Source organism: Balaenoptera acutorostrata, chromosome 10, assembly GCF_949987535.1.
Source record: "Balaenoptera acutorostrata chromosome 10, mBalAcu1.1, whole genome shotgun sequence".
Taxonomy (NCBI): domain Eukaryota; kingdom Metazoa; phylum Chordata; class Mammalia; order Artiodactyla; family Balaenopteridae; genus Balaenoptera; species Balaenoptera acutorostrata.
This window is the reverse complement of record NC_080073.1, coordinates 6,018,636-6,036,070: the sequence shown is the minus strand read 5'-3', so window position 1 is coordinate 6,036,070 and position 17,435 is coordinate 6,018,636. Positions and strand designations below refer to the sequence as shown.

The 17,435-nt window shown below is 44.2% G+C and overlaps 1 protein-coding gene across 5 annotated transcripts in view; it reads left to right on the top strand.

The window, feature by feature from the left end:
- The window catches only part of ATG7 (autophagy related 7), a 268,513-nt gene that overhangs the window by 185,426 nt on the left and 65,652 nt on the right, over nt 1-17,435 (top strand). The window lies entirely within an intron of this gene.

Here is a 17,435-nt window from a genome sequence, read left to right as displayed (position 1 = left end):
TTCCAATTGATAGCTTGTTTTTTTTCCTGCCACTCTTCATATACTTGTTTCCTGGCATGCTTTCCACCCCAATTTGGTTGCCACCTATTTAGTGTATTTTGAGCTCCTGCCATCTACCCAAATGGAAATTTTAATTTTTTGAGTACCTACTTTCTGTTAAGTACATCAGTAGGACTTCTTTTTTGCAAATAATCCCATTTATTTCTCATAGCAACCCTTTGTGGGATGGGTATCATTATCACTATTTAAAAGATGTGGAAATTAAGGTTAAGAGAGGATAAATAATTTGCCAAATGTCTGAGAACTGGTAGAAGACCTTGGAATTCAGTTCTGAGTCTGGTAACCTTCAAAGTTAATTCTCCACAAATTAGGCTAGGAGTGCTAACATACTGGAAAAATATAAGATCCAATTTCTCACCTGAAGTGGAAGGAATAAGACTAACACATTTGAAACAATGAGAGTAAATTTAAGATAGGATCATTGCTAAGTGCTGTGTGATACAGTGTAGTTTATGGTGCCATTGAAGTTCAGAAAATGGTGAATTCTGCCTCCAGTCCCCACTCTCCTTCTATCTGAGCCTGGCTGGCGTATGTATATAAATTTAAATCAAGACTTGGTGTTAAATGTAACCTTGGCCCCGGTTTCACAGTGTGCTAATCAGCTGTTTCGTGCTGTGAATTAGAGTCTCCTCGCACTTCTTTTGAACCCAGAAATATTGGTGAGCCCTAAATATCTTTACATATGTTCACCCTCATGTCCACTGCCTTTTCGGTCCTATGAACTCCTTGATAAGCACAAGTCCCAGTTATGAGCCCTTCATTATACATCTGGTACGGCAAGACAGTGGCCAAAGCTAGATTTTTATCTGTGCCCTAGTTATCTGCCCCTTGGTTGAATTCAGTGCAGTTCAGTTCAGCTGCAGCTGGCTGAGTGCCTGGGAAGTGGTAGCCTGTGTGCAAGGCTGTGGAGGAGACAGCATGTTCATTTAAGGGCTGGGCCCCTTCCAAGCTCTGGGGATACAGTGGTAGTCAAGGCACACAAGGCTCCATGTTTTGCAGGAGCTTACATCCTAGTTCCACAAACAAGCGGAAAGAGAAACCTTCAGCTAGTGGTGAGCACAAAGGTGAAAACAAAACAGGGTATTGGGTTAGAATGAATTGCGGTGGGGAGGGAAGTGGAGAGAATAGAGGTCAGGAGTTAGACAACTTAGACTGGTGGGTTGGTGGCGGTCCCTGTGAGAAGGCGGCTTCCGAACTGAGACCTGAATGTAGAGGAGGCGGCCAGACCTGTGAGCATCTGGGGGAGGAGCCGGGCGGCTGAGGGAGCACCTCTAACGCAGACTAAAAATCGGGGACTTCTTTCTCTTCAATTTTATTTATTTATTTTTTTAATTGAAGTATAGTTAATTGACAGTGTGGTGTTACTTTCTGCTCTACAGCAAAGTGATTCAGTTATATGTATATATACATTCTTTTTCATATTCTTTTCCATTGTGGTTTATCACAGGATATTGACTATAGTTCCCTGTGCTATACAGTAGGACCTTGTTGTTTATTCATTTTATATATAATAGTTTGCATCTGCTCACCCCATCCTCCCACTCCATCCCTCCCACACCACCCCTCCCCCTTGGCAATTACAAGTCTGTTCTCTGTCTGTGAGTCTCTTTCATAGATAAGTTTATTTGTGTCATATTTTAAATTCCATGTATACGTGATATCATATGGTATTTGTCTTTCTCTTTCTGACTTATTTCACTTAGTATGATAATCTCTAGATCCATCCATGTTGCTGCAAATGGCATCATTTTGTTCTTTTTTATGGCTGAGTAGTATTCCATTGTATCTATGTACCACATCATCTTTATCCATTCATCTGTCGATGGACATTTAGGTTGTTTCCATGTCTTGGTTATTGTAAATAGTGCTGCAGTGAACGTTGGGGTGCATGTGTCTTTTTGAATTATAGTTTTGTCCAGATATGTGCCCAGGAATGCGATTGCTGGGTCATATGGCAACTCTATTTTTAGTTTTTTGAGGAATCTCCATACTGTTTTTCATAGTGGCTGCATCAACTTACATTCCCACCAACAGTGTAAGAAGGTTCAAAATCGGGGACTTCTTGAAGGAGAAGTTGTTAATACCCTTAACTTAGAATATCAGGAAAAGTTCTGATGTCATAATTGAAATCCTACACCTTCTCCTAGGTCAATTTTAAGCTGAAATGGTCTTAGGAAATCTGTCCTGACCTGTGTCCTCTACCCCAGACAGGCAGGCTGGTGGGGACATTTTCCTAACCCTGGTTCATCTGTCTCTGTCACACACACCCCAGAACCCGGACAGGCTGGGGCACCTCAAGAGCTCCAGAGCCGTTTTCTTCCATTCTGAATGTTCACCTTGGGACAAGAATGATGCCAGGTGTGGTTTGTTTCCCTCAGACTCTCAGGGTCTTTCCATAGCCCCAAGCCATCATCAGGATTTCCTAAGGGCTGGGGTGTTCTGTGGGCACCTAACTAGGGTCAGGTCCTGTTCCTTTATGCTGGGGTATTAGGAAAGCTGTTGGAGCCCAAATCTGGTCTATATCTATTTATATCTCTAGGAACTATTTTGGTTTGGTTTTGCTTTTTCCCTCTTATTCTTCCTTGAGAGGACTTATGTTGCTTTTAGTTTTCTCCCAGCAATCACTCTAGCAAAATCTGGAGGCTCTGGTGTTTATCATTGGCCAGGCTACATAGCAGTTTGTAGAAAATGGCTGCAATTCTAGGAATTGCAGTCTTAATTTGTTAGCCAAATCTTCCATGCATCAGCAGTGGCGGTAGCTGCCAGTTGATCTGAGTTTTATGTGGTGAGATTTTTGTTTTGTTTTGTTTTGTTTTTTTCCTCTCAGATGAGAACTACTGTTTGCTAGAGCTGAGATCATCAAAACCATTTCAGTTAGGACTTTGTGTGAGAATGTAATTACACCTCCCAAAGATTCAGGCCTGGCCTAGGAAAGTGAGGGTAAAAAATAGAGTCAGTAGGAGAATGATTACTGGTATAAGGTAGCTTGAATGGCAGCTCCCTTGTTTTCAGTGATATTATACAAATCAAATAAAATCCTGTTCCTTTTTATTTTATTTTAGCTAAGTATTCTTGTCCAAAATGAAAATCATATGTTCTTCCTTTTCATTTTTTTCCAAAGCAAATGGTTAAGAACACTTCCTTTATATAATTTACTGGAGGCTTTTTTTTTTAATTCCTAAAAGAACATTTACATTACTTCTTTTATGCATGCAGTAACTTTTGATCAAAACATGACTCCACTCCCTTGTTTAATGTCGAGCATCTGGATTAAAGGCTTCTTTTAATCTTAAATACAGATTATGGCTGTCTTTCCCTTTAAGCAATCCGCCATAAAACCCTGGCCCCTTTCCAGATTTCTTCATTAAAGCTCTCTTTATTATAGTGTTTTGGGATGGCAGTCATTAAATGATTGTTATGCACAATGGCCACTTGATTATAATTATTTAACTGGCAATCAGTTATTGCAGCAATTTGGTGGTATAATTAAAAGGGAGCATGTTAGTACCTGCCAGCATCTCTATGGTGTTCAGCTCTGGAGGGGAAGAAGCAGAACCTAAACATATGGACAGGAAGAATCAAGCACTCCTGTGAATGGAAGCTTCTCTTTTATTCTTCCCCAGTGTGGTTCTCGGCCTCTTTTGTTTCACAAGGTAGATGAACAATGGTGATAAAATAAGATGTGGATTAGAATTTTCATGCTACAAACTCCTGAATCAGTAAATATACTCAGTAATGAATGTTTCCCCATGTGCTGAGAAATGCTAAATGTGCAGAAGTATATTAATATAATTCTGCTTTTTTTTTTTTTTAACACAAGCATTTTTTCCCACTCCAAAGTTTCAGCATTTCTTTCTTGACATATACATTGACATGAGATGCCGCTAACAAAAAGTTGGTATAAAAGATAAGTGGCTTTCATTAACAGACAGCTGGGAAGCCATTAATCACTGAAGAACTTAGTGACGGTGTGATTCCCAGGTTAAGAAGGGCCCCTGCGTTATTCAGAACTCTTTTAGTTGTAAGTGTCAAAGACCTAATCCTAACCAACCTTAACAAAGAGGAACTTTCCCGGCTTATGTAGCTGGAATGTCACTGGAACTGCTTATAGGATTAAAGGAAGAGCTGCAGGAACCAGGCCTCAGGGTTAGGAACTAGGATTCAGTCCCTCTGAGACTTTCTGTCCATTTCTCAGCTGAGCCTGCCTGTGCTTGGCCTCATTCTGAGGATGGGCTTCCAGCTTCTCTCTGTGTCAGGAACCATGGCCCTTAGTCGCCCCAGATTCCCACCTTCTTAGCTGAACAACTCCAGTGGAAAGCAACACTGTGTCTTCCATCGTTCATAAATCAGTCTCAGGGAAGGACTCTGATTGGTTCTACGTGGGTCATACACCCACCCCCTGGACTAATTACTGTTGCCAAGGAAATGGCACCATGTGATGGGCCAAGCTTGGATCACATGTTACCCTGGGTGTAAGGTAGAGAAGATAAAGTCCTGTGGTTAACAATCCTGTCAGAGACATTGATATGTCCCTATAGGTGGTACCCCAATGACTAAGAAAACCAACGATTATTTGAGAAAATGAGGGACTTCCGTGGTGGCGCAGTGGTTAAGAATCCGCCTGCCAATGTAGGGGACACAGGTTTGAGCCCTGGTCCGGGAAGATCCCCCATGCCACAGAGCAACTAAGCCCATGTGCCACAAATAGTGAGCCTGCACTCTAGAGCCCGCGAGCTACAACTGCTCAGCACGTGTGCCACAACTACTGAAGCCCGTGTGCCAAGAGCCTGTGCTCTGCAACAAGAGAAGCCACTGCGATGAGAAGCCCGCGCGCAGCAACAAAGACCTAATGCAGCCAAAAATAAATAAATATTTTTTAAAAAAGAAAATGAGGGCTTCCCTGGTGGCGCAGTGGTTGAGAATCTGCCTGCCAATGCAGGGGACACGGGTTCGAGCCCTGGTCTGGGAAGATCCCACATGCCGCGGAGCAACTGGGCCCGTGAGTCACAACTACTCAGCCTGTGCTCTAGAGCCCGCGAGCCACAACTACTGAGCCTGCGCGTCTGGAGCCTGTGCTCCGCAACAAGAGAGGCCGCGATAGTGAGAGGCCCACGCACCGCGATGAAGAGTGGCCCCCGCTTGCCACAACTAGAGAAAGCCCTCGCACAGGAACGAAGACCCAACACAGCCATAAATAAATAAATAAATAAATAAATTAATTAATTTTTTAAAAAAAGAAAATGAATGTGAAAATCTGAAGGAGCCAAACTTAAACAACATTCTCTACATGTTTCCCCGAAGTGTGGATCTCCATGTTTCTTTTAGAAATATTCCACCTTTGTGAGACTGAGTTGAAAAAAGTGTCTGTCTGAGTTTCAAATGATTGCCTAACCTTACTTGTAGTCATTCTTGCGCACCAGAGACCCCTTAATAGTGTGATCTAAGGGCAGGGCGCTGAAGAGATGGGACAGGCACAAATAAAAGATGCCTGCTCTGGTGGCATGGCCACCATGGCTGCGTTATCACAAGCAACTCAGGATCCAGGGTTCCAGGGAGCACAGTTTTCAACTACCTTGAAGTATTCAACCATTTATTTACCACAGTTCTGGATAATAAAATTTTCCATTTCCCTCCTGGTTTAGCTCCATATTTGAATCTGTTAGTGCAAAGGCAAAGCAGTCTGCAAAGTAGCAGACTTCAAGAGAAAGAAGCCTTTAAAGTAAAGGAAAACATTAATTGAAAATTCAAAAGGAAAGTGTCCCTCCTACCTTCACCCCCCACCCTAACCTGATCTTATTTACGGGGAAAGTGTGAATCATCCTGTTTATTAAGCAAATAAGAAAGATGACTGAAATGGGCAAGCTCACACTTGAACAAAAATAAATTCTCAATTTCCTATTTATCTTATTAATCAATGCACATTTTTTAAATGTATTTATTTGTACAACTGCGATATTGAAGCTCAGGGTAAATTAAGCCACTGATAGGATACTACCTGAACTCGGAGGTGGGGAGGCAGCTTCTTTCAGTTGAATGAGTGTGTGTGTATTTACACGCACACTTTTCAGTTTGTGGATATTGGATGCTGCTAGAGGAGTTTCTTGGGAATCTAATCTTCTCAATGGCAAGCTCCAGCATCGCCTTTGCCAGTAGTTTAGTTCATGTGGACTTGATGCCAATTTTCTTTTCACATATGTGAAATAACAGTTTGGCACATAGCAAACCAAAACAGTGAAACATAGAGAAGACTGGTGCTTTTTAAGACGTGAAATGGGCAGATTCAGAACTAATTTTTTTATTTAGGTGAACCGAGTTTAAATTAAATTAAATGTTGCAAGAGACTACAGTATTTGTGTGACTCTCAAGAAGTCAAAGGCCGTGGCAATAAAGTATTTTCATTTTATAGAGTTTTTCTTGGAAAGGCTGCACACCGTATGACAGCAAAGTGCTTAAAGCCCAGAGGCTGGTGCCAGCACAAAATCCAAACATCATAAAGTTACTTCCAAAGCCCAGATATTTATCGGTCCCGTCTCTCGGAACAGAGCATCTCTGAACCAGTCCAGGTCCGCCAGCTCAGAATCACCTTCCCAGCCTAGGGTTTTGAGTATGAAGCATCGGGTAAGGCGTGTTCTCCAGGAAGCAAAGGAAAAGCTGTTGAAGAGCAATTGTCAGATGAGTCACAGACCACAGAGAGCACCACAGATCCAAATGGATAATTTTTTTTCCAGTAAAATTTGTTTCTTTAATTATTCTTTAGCCAAAGAAAGTCAAGGGAGGCCAACCAGTGGCACAGTGGCCATTTGCTGTATGTGTGCCTGCCTGGTCCCTTGGTCAGTTTTTGAAAACCTGGCTAACCTCCCTCCGACAAATCGTCTGCCTCCAGCCCTTTTCAGTGAGGGCCGTGTGCCTTTACCAGATGAGGAGATTCGGAAGTGAAGGGGCCATGTGTTCAGGCTTCCCATGCTTCTGCCGTGCCAGAGTCAGTAAGAAGCCTTGCAACCCGTGTTTCTTTGCTTCTCTGACTTCATCCAAAGGGGATTGGGAAGCCTTGCCTCCTCACTAGGCTGCTTCTGTACAGAAGACCTCTGAAAGCTCTGCTCACCAGGACTTGAAATCCAGGCGTCTCGGTGAATTTCCATCACAGGGTCACTGCCAAGTCACACAAATCTGTCAAAGGAGGCTTGCCTAGGAGAGAACCGTGTCCCTGTCCACTAGGTGACAGTTCAACAACTAGCCCCGAGTGCCGGCTAGCCAGGTGTCTCTTCTCTCCCACCCCGTCATTAGACGTCCCTGTCACCTGCTGGTGCATCTAAAGAGAGCAGGAGGCCTTGGTCACAATAGATGATTAGAGTTGATGCCAGAAGTGTAAACAAGTTGTAAATTACTCTTAATGCTTCTTGGCTATGATGCTGTTAGTCTTTAGTTATGGAAAAATATATTCCCTTTAATCTCTTTTATTTATAAGATAGTTGGTCTTCTTGTACGCCTATAAATCTCACTCTTCTTCAGCAAGCATTTCCTAAGCATGTACTCTGGGCAAAGTGCTGTGGAAGCCACTACTTGAGAACAGATAATGGGAGTTTGCGTTTAAAGGGGGCAGAGTGTCAGTTTGGGATGATGAAAAAGTTCTGGAGATGGATAGTGGTGATGGTTGCACAGCATTGTCAGAGTATACTTACCACTGAACTGTGCACTTAAAAATGGCCAAAATGATAGATTTTGTTATATATATAGTTTACCAGTATAAAAAAATTAGGGTTCTTGCATTTTTCTTTTAGTCAAGATTAATTATTTGCTATAAGTTATAAGCTTCTCATATATTCTATATCAAAATATGTGTGTGTGATTCACCACAAAAACCTAGAATTCCACATTTCTTGTATTTCACATAGCAAGTTCTGAGGTCATGATTCCACTGATATCTCCTATTATCAGAATACTTTATAAGATCGTAATTAACAAATAATTATCCTCTACAACAGAAGTAAAAACAGAGTCTCAACTAATGAACTGTGAACTAATGAACTGAACTCCTGAGTTAGGCCTCAGACTTCATGTCCATACCGCAGTGCCCAAAAATGACTGGAGCTTCGTTGAGCCTGGAGAACAGAGATTCAGATCCCATTTTGAGGCTTGCTAAAGTGGAGAAAACCCTGGCCTGCAGGCCCTGGTTCCTGCTTCTGCCTTCGGCCTGTAGTATGACAGGGTCAATCATCTCATCTTCGTGGACTGCCATGTCTTTATCCACAAAATGGCAGTGAAGATGCCCACCTTGTAGGGCTGTCAGGCCAAACGTACAAACATTTGTGAGACTTTTGTGACAGTCCAAGGACCATAACGCAATGGATGTCTGAGCCAGGCTCCAGGGAGCCCTTGCTCCTGCATATGTGGACCACGCGACCACCTCCTGAGATCCTTTCTCCCTCTCCTGGTACCAAGTCCCCTCTCTGGTCGCTCTCTAGACTGTGCTCCCACTCTGCCTGCCTTTGCACTGGGCTGGGAAGTTCACGCTATGAATATATTGATGCTGTGTGAGAGGGGAAGCGGCCCACCCCTCAGCCCCCGGCCCGGCGCCAGCGACAGCTGTGGAATCACAGTGGCGCTCAGTGTCTGACGTCTGGGCCTCTTGCTCTCTTAGGACCCAAGGCCTCACTGTCTCGCTTCCCACCAGACCCACCACCTTTCCCTGGGATTAGAATCTCTTCCGCTTGGTACCCTTTGATTTGACCTCTTTGTCCCTCAGTCTAAAGCCAGCAGCAAAGAAAGATACGGTTAGCTCAGACCTGTCTTTGTGGCAGGTAGCTTGGCCCCAGTGGGCCCCTCGTCCCCAAGGTGTGAAAAGCTGTGTCTGGCGACTGTCACCCTTCCTTCCTTGTGGATCCACACTGCTCCTCCCAGCCCCAGGGGACAGTCTGGCCTTGCATCAGGCCTCACCAAGAGCTACTATTCAGTTTGTTGGAAGATGACTTTGATTGGTGGTACAATTTACCAGCCTCCCAAGTTGATAATATCCTTTTCCATCTTGTAAACACCCTTCCATGAGTTAAAGGGGACAGCTAGTGCCGGGCTACTAAGCCAGTGCTTCTCAATCCTTCTATTACTTTTTTTAACCTTTTTATTGAGGATTCTATAATTTATATAGAATTAAATCTCAATTATGTATAAATCTTAGGTGTACACCTCAGTGAATTTTTATTAGCTCTACACTTGTGTAAATACCATCCAAGTTGAGATTCAGCACATTTCTAGTTACTCCAGAGCTTCCCGTGAACCCTCTGCACTCAGTCCCCCAAGGATCACTAATCTGACTAATCACCTTAGTTTGGGTTCTCAACTTTTTTCCACCTATGCCCACCCCTAAGTCCTACTCACCTTCCTACTTAATATCATTTAAGAATTCAAGATTAATTATTGCCTATTGTGACCAAAAAGAAAGTAGTGATCATTTTAGAAATGCTTTTCCTGCCCTCTCCTCCGCCACATGTTCCAGTACACCCTCTCCCCCCCCATCCAGCACCCGTCTTCCTCCTTTCTGGTCAGTCATGCTTAATCCCAGAATCTGGAAGAGAAGAGAAACAGGCCCCCGGGACCTTAGTCCTGTTTTCCTGGTGCTCAAACCTCACAGTAGAGTGTTTTCTAAGCTAAATAAGAGTATGGTTCTGAGAATCATTCAGTATCGACTGAGCTCCCAATGTGCATAGATTCCTGCTTTCCATTTTCTGTCAGAGGAGGGTTCTTCTTTCCCCTGCTTACGTTTTGCGTTTTCTTGGGGATGGGAAATGCATTTGAAGAGTGCCAGCGACGTTACACTCCCCTTTTAACATGTTACTGTTGACCATCTTGAGGAATACGATGGGAGGATTATTTTACAGGAGGCACACAGAAGCCCCCATTTCGGCGTGTACTGCCACACTCAAATCCTTATATTTAAAAGTGGAGCTTAGTCTGTTTATCCTACAGTAAAAATATCTACAAGAAGCTATTATTATATTGACACTGGAGCCAAACAGGAAACCAGAGGATTCACAGATGTTATCTGCTTTAATGCAATGGGTTTTCTACAGACTGACTTTGCAGCCAGTCAGGATAGACTCTACAAAAGGATTGAAGGAACATGTTATTGACATAATGTTTATTCCTTGGGCTTTGCAGGCTACATCGTGTTCCCAGAGTTCTGAGGGCTAAAGAGAGAGGGAGGCTTAGAGAGAGAAAGAGAAGATGAAACCAGCAAGAAAGAATCAAGACTGATTCCATCATTACCATAAAGATATATTATAATATTCTTTGATGTGGAGTAGAATTTGGTGTAATTCAACAGTTATATTTAGTCATTTATTATATGTACAGTATTGCACAAAGCACAGTTCACAACCCTAAAGGGAAGGTGATATGCCAAAAAGGTTCAGTCCTCAAAAACTGTCTTTTTCAGCGTTTTCATCCATGATTTAGATTAGGACAAAATTGGTACATCTACCAAATTCATGGGTGATGCTAAGCCAGGAAAGAACACTAAAATCAGGATCTAAAGATATCATGACAGACATGAGGCTGAACCTAAAAAGTTGAAGTACAACAGGCAGATGTGTAAGTCCTTAGATCTTTTTTAAAAAAAAGTTTCCATGAGCATAGGATGGGGGAGATGCAATAAACAGAACCAGTGAAAAGAGGTTTTCAACACTCGTGAGCACAGTACGAGTGAAGCAGTGTGAAGGGGCGTCACAGATCGCTTCTGCACCGTGAAGCTCCGTCTCTAGGAACCGAGTGGCCAGAACCCACACCCGGCGGGTTGACTTCAGATCACCACACCTGCAGAAGCGAGGGACGTGGAGGACCGGGATCGGGAACCATGTCACCAGGAACATCCTCAGATAAAAGAATGAGCAGTTAGGTGGAGGAAGAGGAAGCCAGAGGGGTGCCTTGTCCCATCCTCAGATACCAGACGGCTGTCCCACCTGCAGGGCAAGTGCGGCTTGTGCCCCAGGGGCCGAGCAGGGAGTAGGGGGCGCTCCCAGAGAAGACTCTGTGGTTCTGTTACCCGCCCTTGAAGTTGTCGGGCAGAATGGAGGAGGAGGGCTCGTGGCCCTGCGGGTGTGGAGGACATGCCGCACGCCAGTCGTAGAGCACCGGCAGCCGCTCGCCAGAGGGACCGTGGGGGCAGTGCGTGCCCTCCGTGGAGGTGTGGAACAGATGCTCTGCAAGGCCTCATCCACGCCTGCTCTTCCACGGTAGCGCACAATCCAAGCTCTGGTACGCCGGCCCTGGGCTGGAAGGGGGCAGGGGTTCTCATGGATCTTGACATGTGGACAGAATTAAGGAGCACAAAGTGATTGAAGGCTCGGAGATAGACATGCATGGGGGTGCGGTGAGGGGTGGGAGATGATGAGAGAGAAGTTCGGATTGATAAGGTGGGGCGACAGAGAAGGCCCAGGCTGGAGATGCAGACGGGTTTGCTGCTGCAGGCCATCGTGCGCTGCTCAGGGTTTTTACTGGGGGTGAGGTAAGGTGCATAATCCTGCGGGGAGACAGGCACTGAAGTCCTTGGACCCCCATGCTCTCACGTGGTCTCATGCAGGGAGACAGATGGCAGAGACCCTGATCCCACAGCCTTGGTGATGTCAGCTCCCTTTTGTGTTGGTCGATAGAGAGCAAGGTGCCCAGACCAAACCGCAGGCAAGTTCCTAAAGACTCTGGGAGAAAGGCGCCTTCTTAGGACACGAGGAACTGGGCTTCCTTTTCCACCTGCAGCCACATGGGGGGTCTGGGGTTTCTACTATCGCTAACTCTCTAAACTCTCTGCCGTCTTTCTAGCAGCCGCAGATACCGAGTGTCAGTTTTGCCCTTGTTCGTAAGCATGGCTCTCGAGAACTCTTCCTTAGTTCAGGCCACCAGCACACTTTATCTAGTTTAGTTTTACTTCCCCCATTCACCCATCATTTCCCCTTCACTGAACGGGCAACAGCGAGATGCAAAGTGCACATAGTGGACGTTGCACCGTAAGGACCCAGGCTGCCTGTCAGTCTGCCCTTGTGCGTGTGCATCGCACGTGTGCTTCCAGCGACTTGCACAAGGCGGCCCTGAGATGCGAGTCAGTCAGGGCCTCCTCCCTGTCTGGCGGTGGCTGTAGGAGCGGCTGAGTGATGGCGAGTGTTTTCACGAGAATGGAGAATAGCCCGTTTTGTGAGAGCAGAGGCCACTGGAAGGAGGATGTTATCGCTCTTTAACTAAAGAAACATTCACAGAGAAAGGGTTTGGCGTTGGCAAGGCCAAGTTAAACAGGATACAGCATTCTCTCCGAGCGTTTCCCCCCGCCGCGCCCCTCTCCTCACACTGGTGCTTGCGGGTCACTTCCTAATCCATGAATGGGTTCACTGACCTGGGAGCAGGGGCGGGAGGTAGAGAGTTTCCTTGCACAAACTCCTGGAGGAAAGTCATTTTGCAAGTTTCCCAAGGATGAGAGAATGTTTTCTCTTCCCCCTCCTCCTCTGTAAAGCAACCACGGCCTCCCTACTGCAGCAAAGGCAGACTGTGGCCATGTTTACCCTGGTCTTCTCTGGGGGCTGCTGAGGCTGGGGCTTCGGGCCGCCACTAGACCAGTGACTCTAAGAAGACATGTCGGCTATCAAAGAGACTGGAATATCCGGTGGCTATTGAAAAAGCCAGAGGCCGCTTCTGTGACTCATCACCAAGTCCTGACATTTAAGAATCCTATCACTGTAGGGGGTCCCTAATACCGTCTCATTTGACCTTATATGCAGTTTGAGTAAAGAATCAGGAGTGCTTTATGGGCAAATTCTCTAAGGCACAGTGCCATTTCTCCTGAAGCTAGAAAGGAAAAATAAAGTTACTCCTTGAATGAAACGGGACTCCATAGGACTTTCCTCATGTCCTTTCTGACGCAGCCTTTATTTCTTGTGTTCATAATTATTTCAAGTTCTGAGTTTTTCTGCCCCCGCTGAGTTTCCACCGTCTTCACCCCGCCATACCTGGACATTCCTACCCTGTCTTAACGTAGGTTGTACAGATCATGTTTGTTCCCTCAAGATACAAAGCAGATCAGTGGCTTAATTTTTATTTTAAATGTCTGTGAGTCATCATCGTGGGGCAACTTTGGTACATGAGGCTGATATTTGTTCCCCAGAAGTCTCTGCCAATATTCCTGTCTGTTGTATAGATTCACTGCTATTACAGTAATAATAGTTTACAGGAGCCCAGGTTATGATATTTCAATAATATAGAGTCCTTTGTTGGTATAAATGCTTCATGCAAATCTATATGAAATATTAAAACCACAATTTTGGCTCTCCTTATCAGGACACAAAGAAATTGAACCTCAGCCATCAGGTGGATCGGAGCCCTCTTTGCCAATTTAGTATTTCTTTGCATCTCAAATCATAGAACCCTCATTTTAAGAATAAAGAAACCAGGGCCTCGGCCCACTCTTTGTGGTCAAATCGAGATTCAACTCCAAGTCTCTATCCAGTATTTTTTTCTCTATTCCATATTTAGTCCCTCATTTTACCTGCCTTCCTAGAAGGAAGGCTATGGTCTCCAAGCAGGGTTTCTAAACAGTTGATTCCAGCGTGCCCCAGTTAGAGAGAATCTTTAAACAGCAATTTTCCAAGCACACAATCAAGGAATGCAATTCTAGCAGTCAAGAACTACAGTTTGGGGAGCTCTGCAGTGTGGTCCCCTATGTCATGCTGCGTTGAAGGAAGGGACCACCACCTGCTCTGAATTATATCAGGCTTGGACTCTGCAGGAGAATTGCTGTTTCAGGTGATAGAATGTCCTACCTTCTCATCTCTCCAGTCCATCTACTACCCCCACTAGGATTGATCTTCCTAAAACACTGGTTTCTACTGCATCGTTCCTGTGACCAAACGCCACCCCACCGTGTCCTCAGCTGCTCTTCCAAGGCCCCCGGCCAGACCAGTGTCTTCACTGTCACCAGAACAGGCCATATTCATTCCCAACCCTCTTTGGTCTTGTAAAGGCCCTTCTCTTGTCTGTGTTCAGCCCTTCCCACTTCTCAGCCGGCAGGCCAGTCCCACCTGTGAGACTCTGTCCTAAGCTGCGCTCCCTCCAGTCTAACTCCTGAAATGTCTGCTGTTTCAGTGAATGTGTAAGGCTACCTGTTCACATCCCGATGACATCACTGGCGTGACTTCTGGTCTCTGAAACTCAGGTGTGAGCCACCAGAGTTCTCCAGCTCTCTCAGTTCACGGTGCTCTTGGAGTCTCAGGAGTTACTTCATGGAATCCCTAGGCCAAAAGAAAAACATAACAGTTCCATTCATTAAGTAGTTAGGACCAAACAACTTAACAAGCAGCTATGTCCTAACAATTGAGTAACTACTCGAAAAAATACTGCACATAAATCGAAAGAAAATATCATTTTATTCTGAAATAACCAGTTATTTACTAATAGGATGTTTGCTCGTGTTGGGCACTGCACAGCTTCCCAAACCTTGGAATCAGATGGGACACTGCCAAACTCCTTTGGTGTTCTGTGTTGATTTTCACATAATACTTGCTTTTATAAAATGACTGCCAAAACCCTAATTTTGCAAAGATATGAGATCATCAGAATGATTGTAGCACAAACTAATGTGGAAGCTCTAAACTACTTTGATCTAGTAGTTTGTGTGGGGCCTGACAGATGTTGTATATCATGTTTCAAAAATCTTAAATACCTCATGGTGGAAATTCACTGCAGTGCCTGAAGGCACACAGTTTGGGGACCACAGCTCTAGAGCACACATGTAATATCATCCCTCTCTTGTGTGTCCCCAAAGTGTGTTGGGTAGTGCAGTCCTCATGGTGGTAGCCAGTTAATACAATCTTAATCCTCGAGTGCCTGATAGAGGCCACACATGCCACAACTTCAGCAATGTGCTGAGTTCTCTGGCATGGTAATAATTCAAGTTAAATCCACTTGAACATCTTTTGAGGATGCTGTGAAGGAAATTCCTGAGTGGAGGTTAGCTTAGATGCCTTTTAAATTCCCTTTCATTGCTAAGCTTCTTTAATTCATTGACAGTGACATGCCATATAAGACCAATATGAGCACAATTGCATGACAGTGGTGAGGATGAAATGTCCTAAACCCCCATGCCAAAAATATAAAAATATTTGACTTTTAACGTGAATTTGGTGTGGAGGAAAGAGGTAGAGACATAAAACTGCTGTTCCACTTAATTCATAAGGTAGATTAATTGAAAAACTTTCTTCTTTTCAGTTGTCACAGAAATTGACCATATAGTAGGACACTGAGAAAACAACAGTACATACCAAAAAAGTAGAAATAGCACAAAAACCGTATCTGATCACTATGTAATATAACTGAAAAATACAAATTTTAAAAATTTAAAACAAAACATCACTGGAAAATTTAAAAACTCCTCTTGGGGTCAGTAAGGAAACCAAAATCAAAACTGTAGGCTCTCTAGAAAATAATGTGAAAATTCTACACATAAATACTTTTTTGATACAGCTAATACAGCTTAGGAAAATTCATCAACATAAGTTCTTATATGAATAACAAAAATGAATGAAAATAAAAGAAATTATGAAAAAAAAAGAAATAATGCACTAAACTTACAAAGTTATAAAAAGAACAAGAAAATTAACCCAGGGATGGCACAAGAAAAATCTTTTAAAAGTGCCTGACACACAGTAAGCACTTAATAGATGTTAGTCTTTATTATTATTTAGTTATCAAAAATAGTGAGGAGTCTCTATTTGAATGGTACAGGAAAATCTCCAGGATCGAGTGCTAATTTTAAAAAGCAAGTTTCATTTTTGAGACAGTTGGGACCGTTTGAATACAGACTCCGTGTTAGGCGATGTTATTGAATTAATGTTAATTTTCATAGGTGTGATCATGTTGTGGGTGCACAGGAGGATGCCCTTATTCTTAGAGGTTATATCCTGATGTGTTCAGAAGATGAGTTTCATGATACCTGCGGTACTGTATACATTTCAGAGGTTCAGGGAGGAGAAATGAACATATATTAAGAGAAAAATGTGGGAAAATATTAATCAGTATATTTAGGTAAATAGCATAGAGGTGATCATTCAAGTTTTCTCTAAGTTTGAAACTTTTCAAAAGTGAAAGAACAAATATTATTACCAAAAAACCAAGGTATAGAACATATATAGTATGCTTTTAAAATCACGTGTATGTATATGTGTGTGGTTGTGTGTTCACAGGCTTGTACATGCATGAACTGTCTCTAAAGGATGTACTAGAAATTGAGAACAGTGGTTGCTGCTGGGGAAAAGGAGTGGAAGGAGACTTAGCTATTGAACCTTGTACTATGTGGTTACATTTTGTCTTAAAAAAAAAAAAAAGCTAATAACACATTTAAAAGAAATACATAACTCTGTGTCCTGTGCTCAGTTTCACTGTTACACCATAAATGAAGAATGCCTGGGGGCTGGGGCTGCCGAGAACTGCTTAGGAAATGCCTTCCCTCAAGGCAATTGGTTTGTCTTTGGAGTCAGGGGTCCGCTGCTCTGAGCAGCCTGTGTGCTTCCCGCCCCTACCCACGAGGAGCAGCCCCCTGGCCTTGGCCCTGTGGGGTTTTCATGAAGGCATTTTTACAGCTGGTGGAAGGTGGTGGGCACATGGGACGGTCCTTAGAAGAAAAAGGTGTGGTCTTCCTGTTTTCACTGTGACTCAGGCATGTGGGAGAGCGTTTCTGCAGAATACTCTTAATAAATAACTTGTTTACCCTGACACCAAGGAGACTCGACTCCCTAGTGTCAGAGTTAGAATTCAGGGCGAGAGGCACTGATCCTTGAGGTTCCGCTGTGGAGAGAACCACGTCTTTTGGATGTGGCTTGTGGTGCCAGCGATTTCAGAGCTGGAAGGGACTATCCTGAGGGGTCCGAACCGGTTGCTTTACAGATGAAGACACCTAGGTCAGGAGAGGTCCACTGACTTGGCTGAGTGACACAGCTAGTACCCACATGTCCCCTGAGCCATGTCCGGTGCTTCCGTGACACTGCAGCGCCTGAGAAGCCCTCAGGGAGTCCGGGCTCCGAGACCTCCTACAGACCTTAGACAGGTTGACCCTGGACAGTTGGTGCTGCAGCTGATGTGCTTGTTTGCTTCCAGAAGAAAAGGGCGGAGTGAGGCATACAGCTGAGGAGGCAGGGAGGGAGGGGGGATGAGAAGGGAGGCAAGGTTCATGAAAACCGAGTTTTGCCCATGCAAGGCCTGGCCAGGAACCCGATTCACCTCCTACCAGGAAAAGACTGATAAATTCGTGGGGGATTTTGTCCTTTGCCCTCAGTGCATTAAAATACCTAAGGCTGGAGATTTTTACATAAAACACTTGAGAGCTTTTTCTTAACCACTGTCTTTGTTAT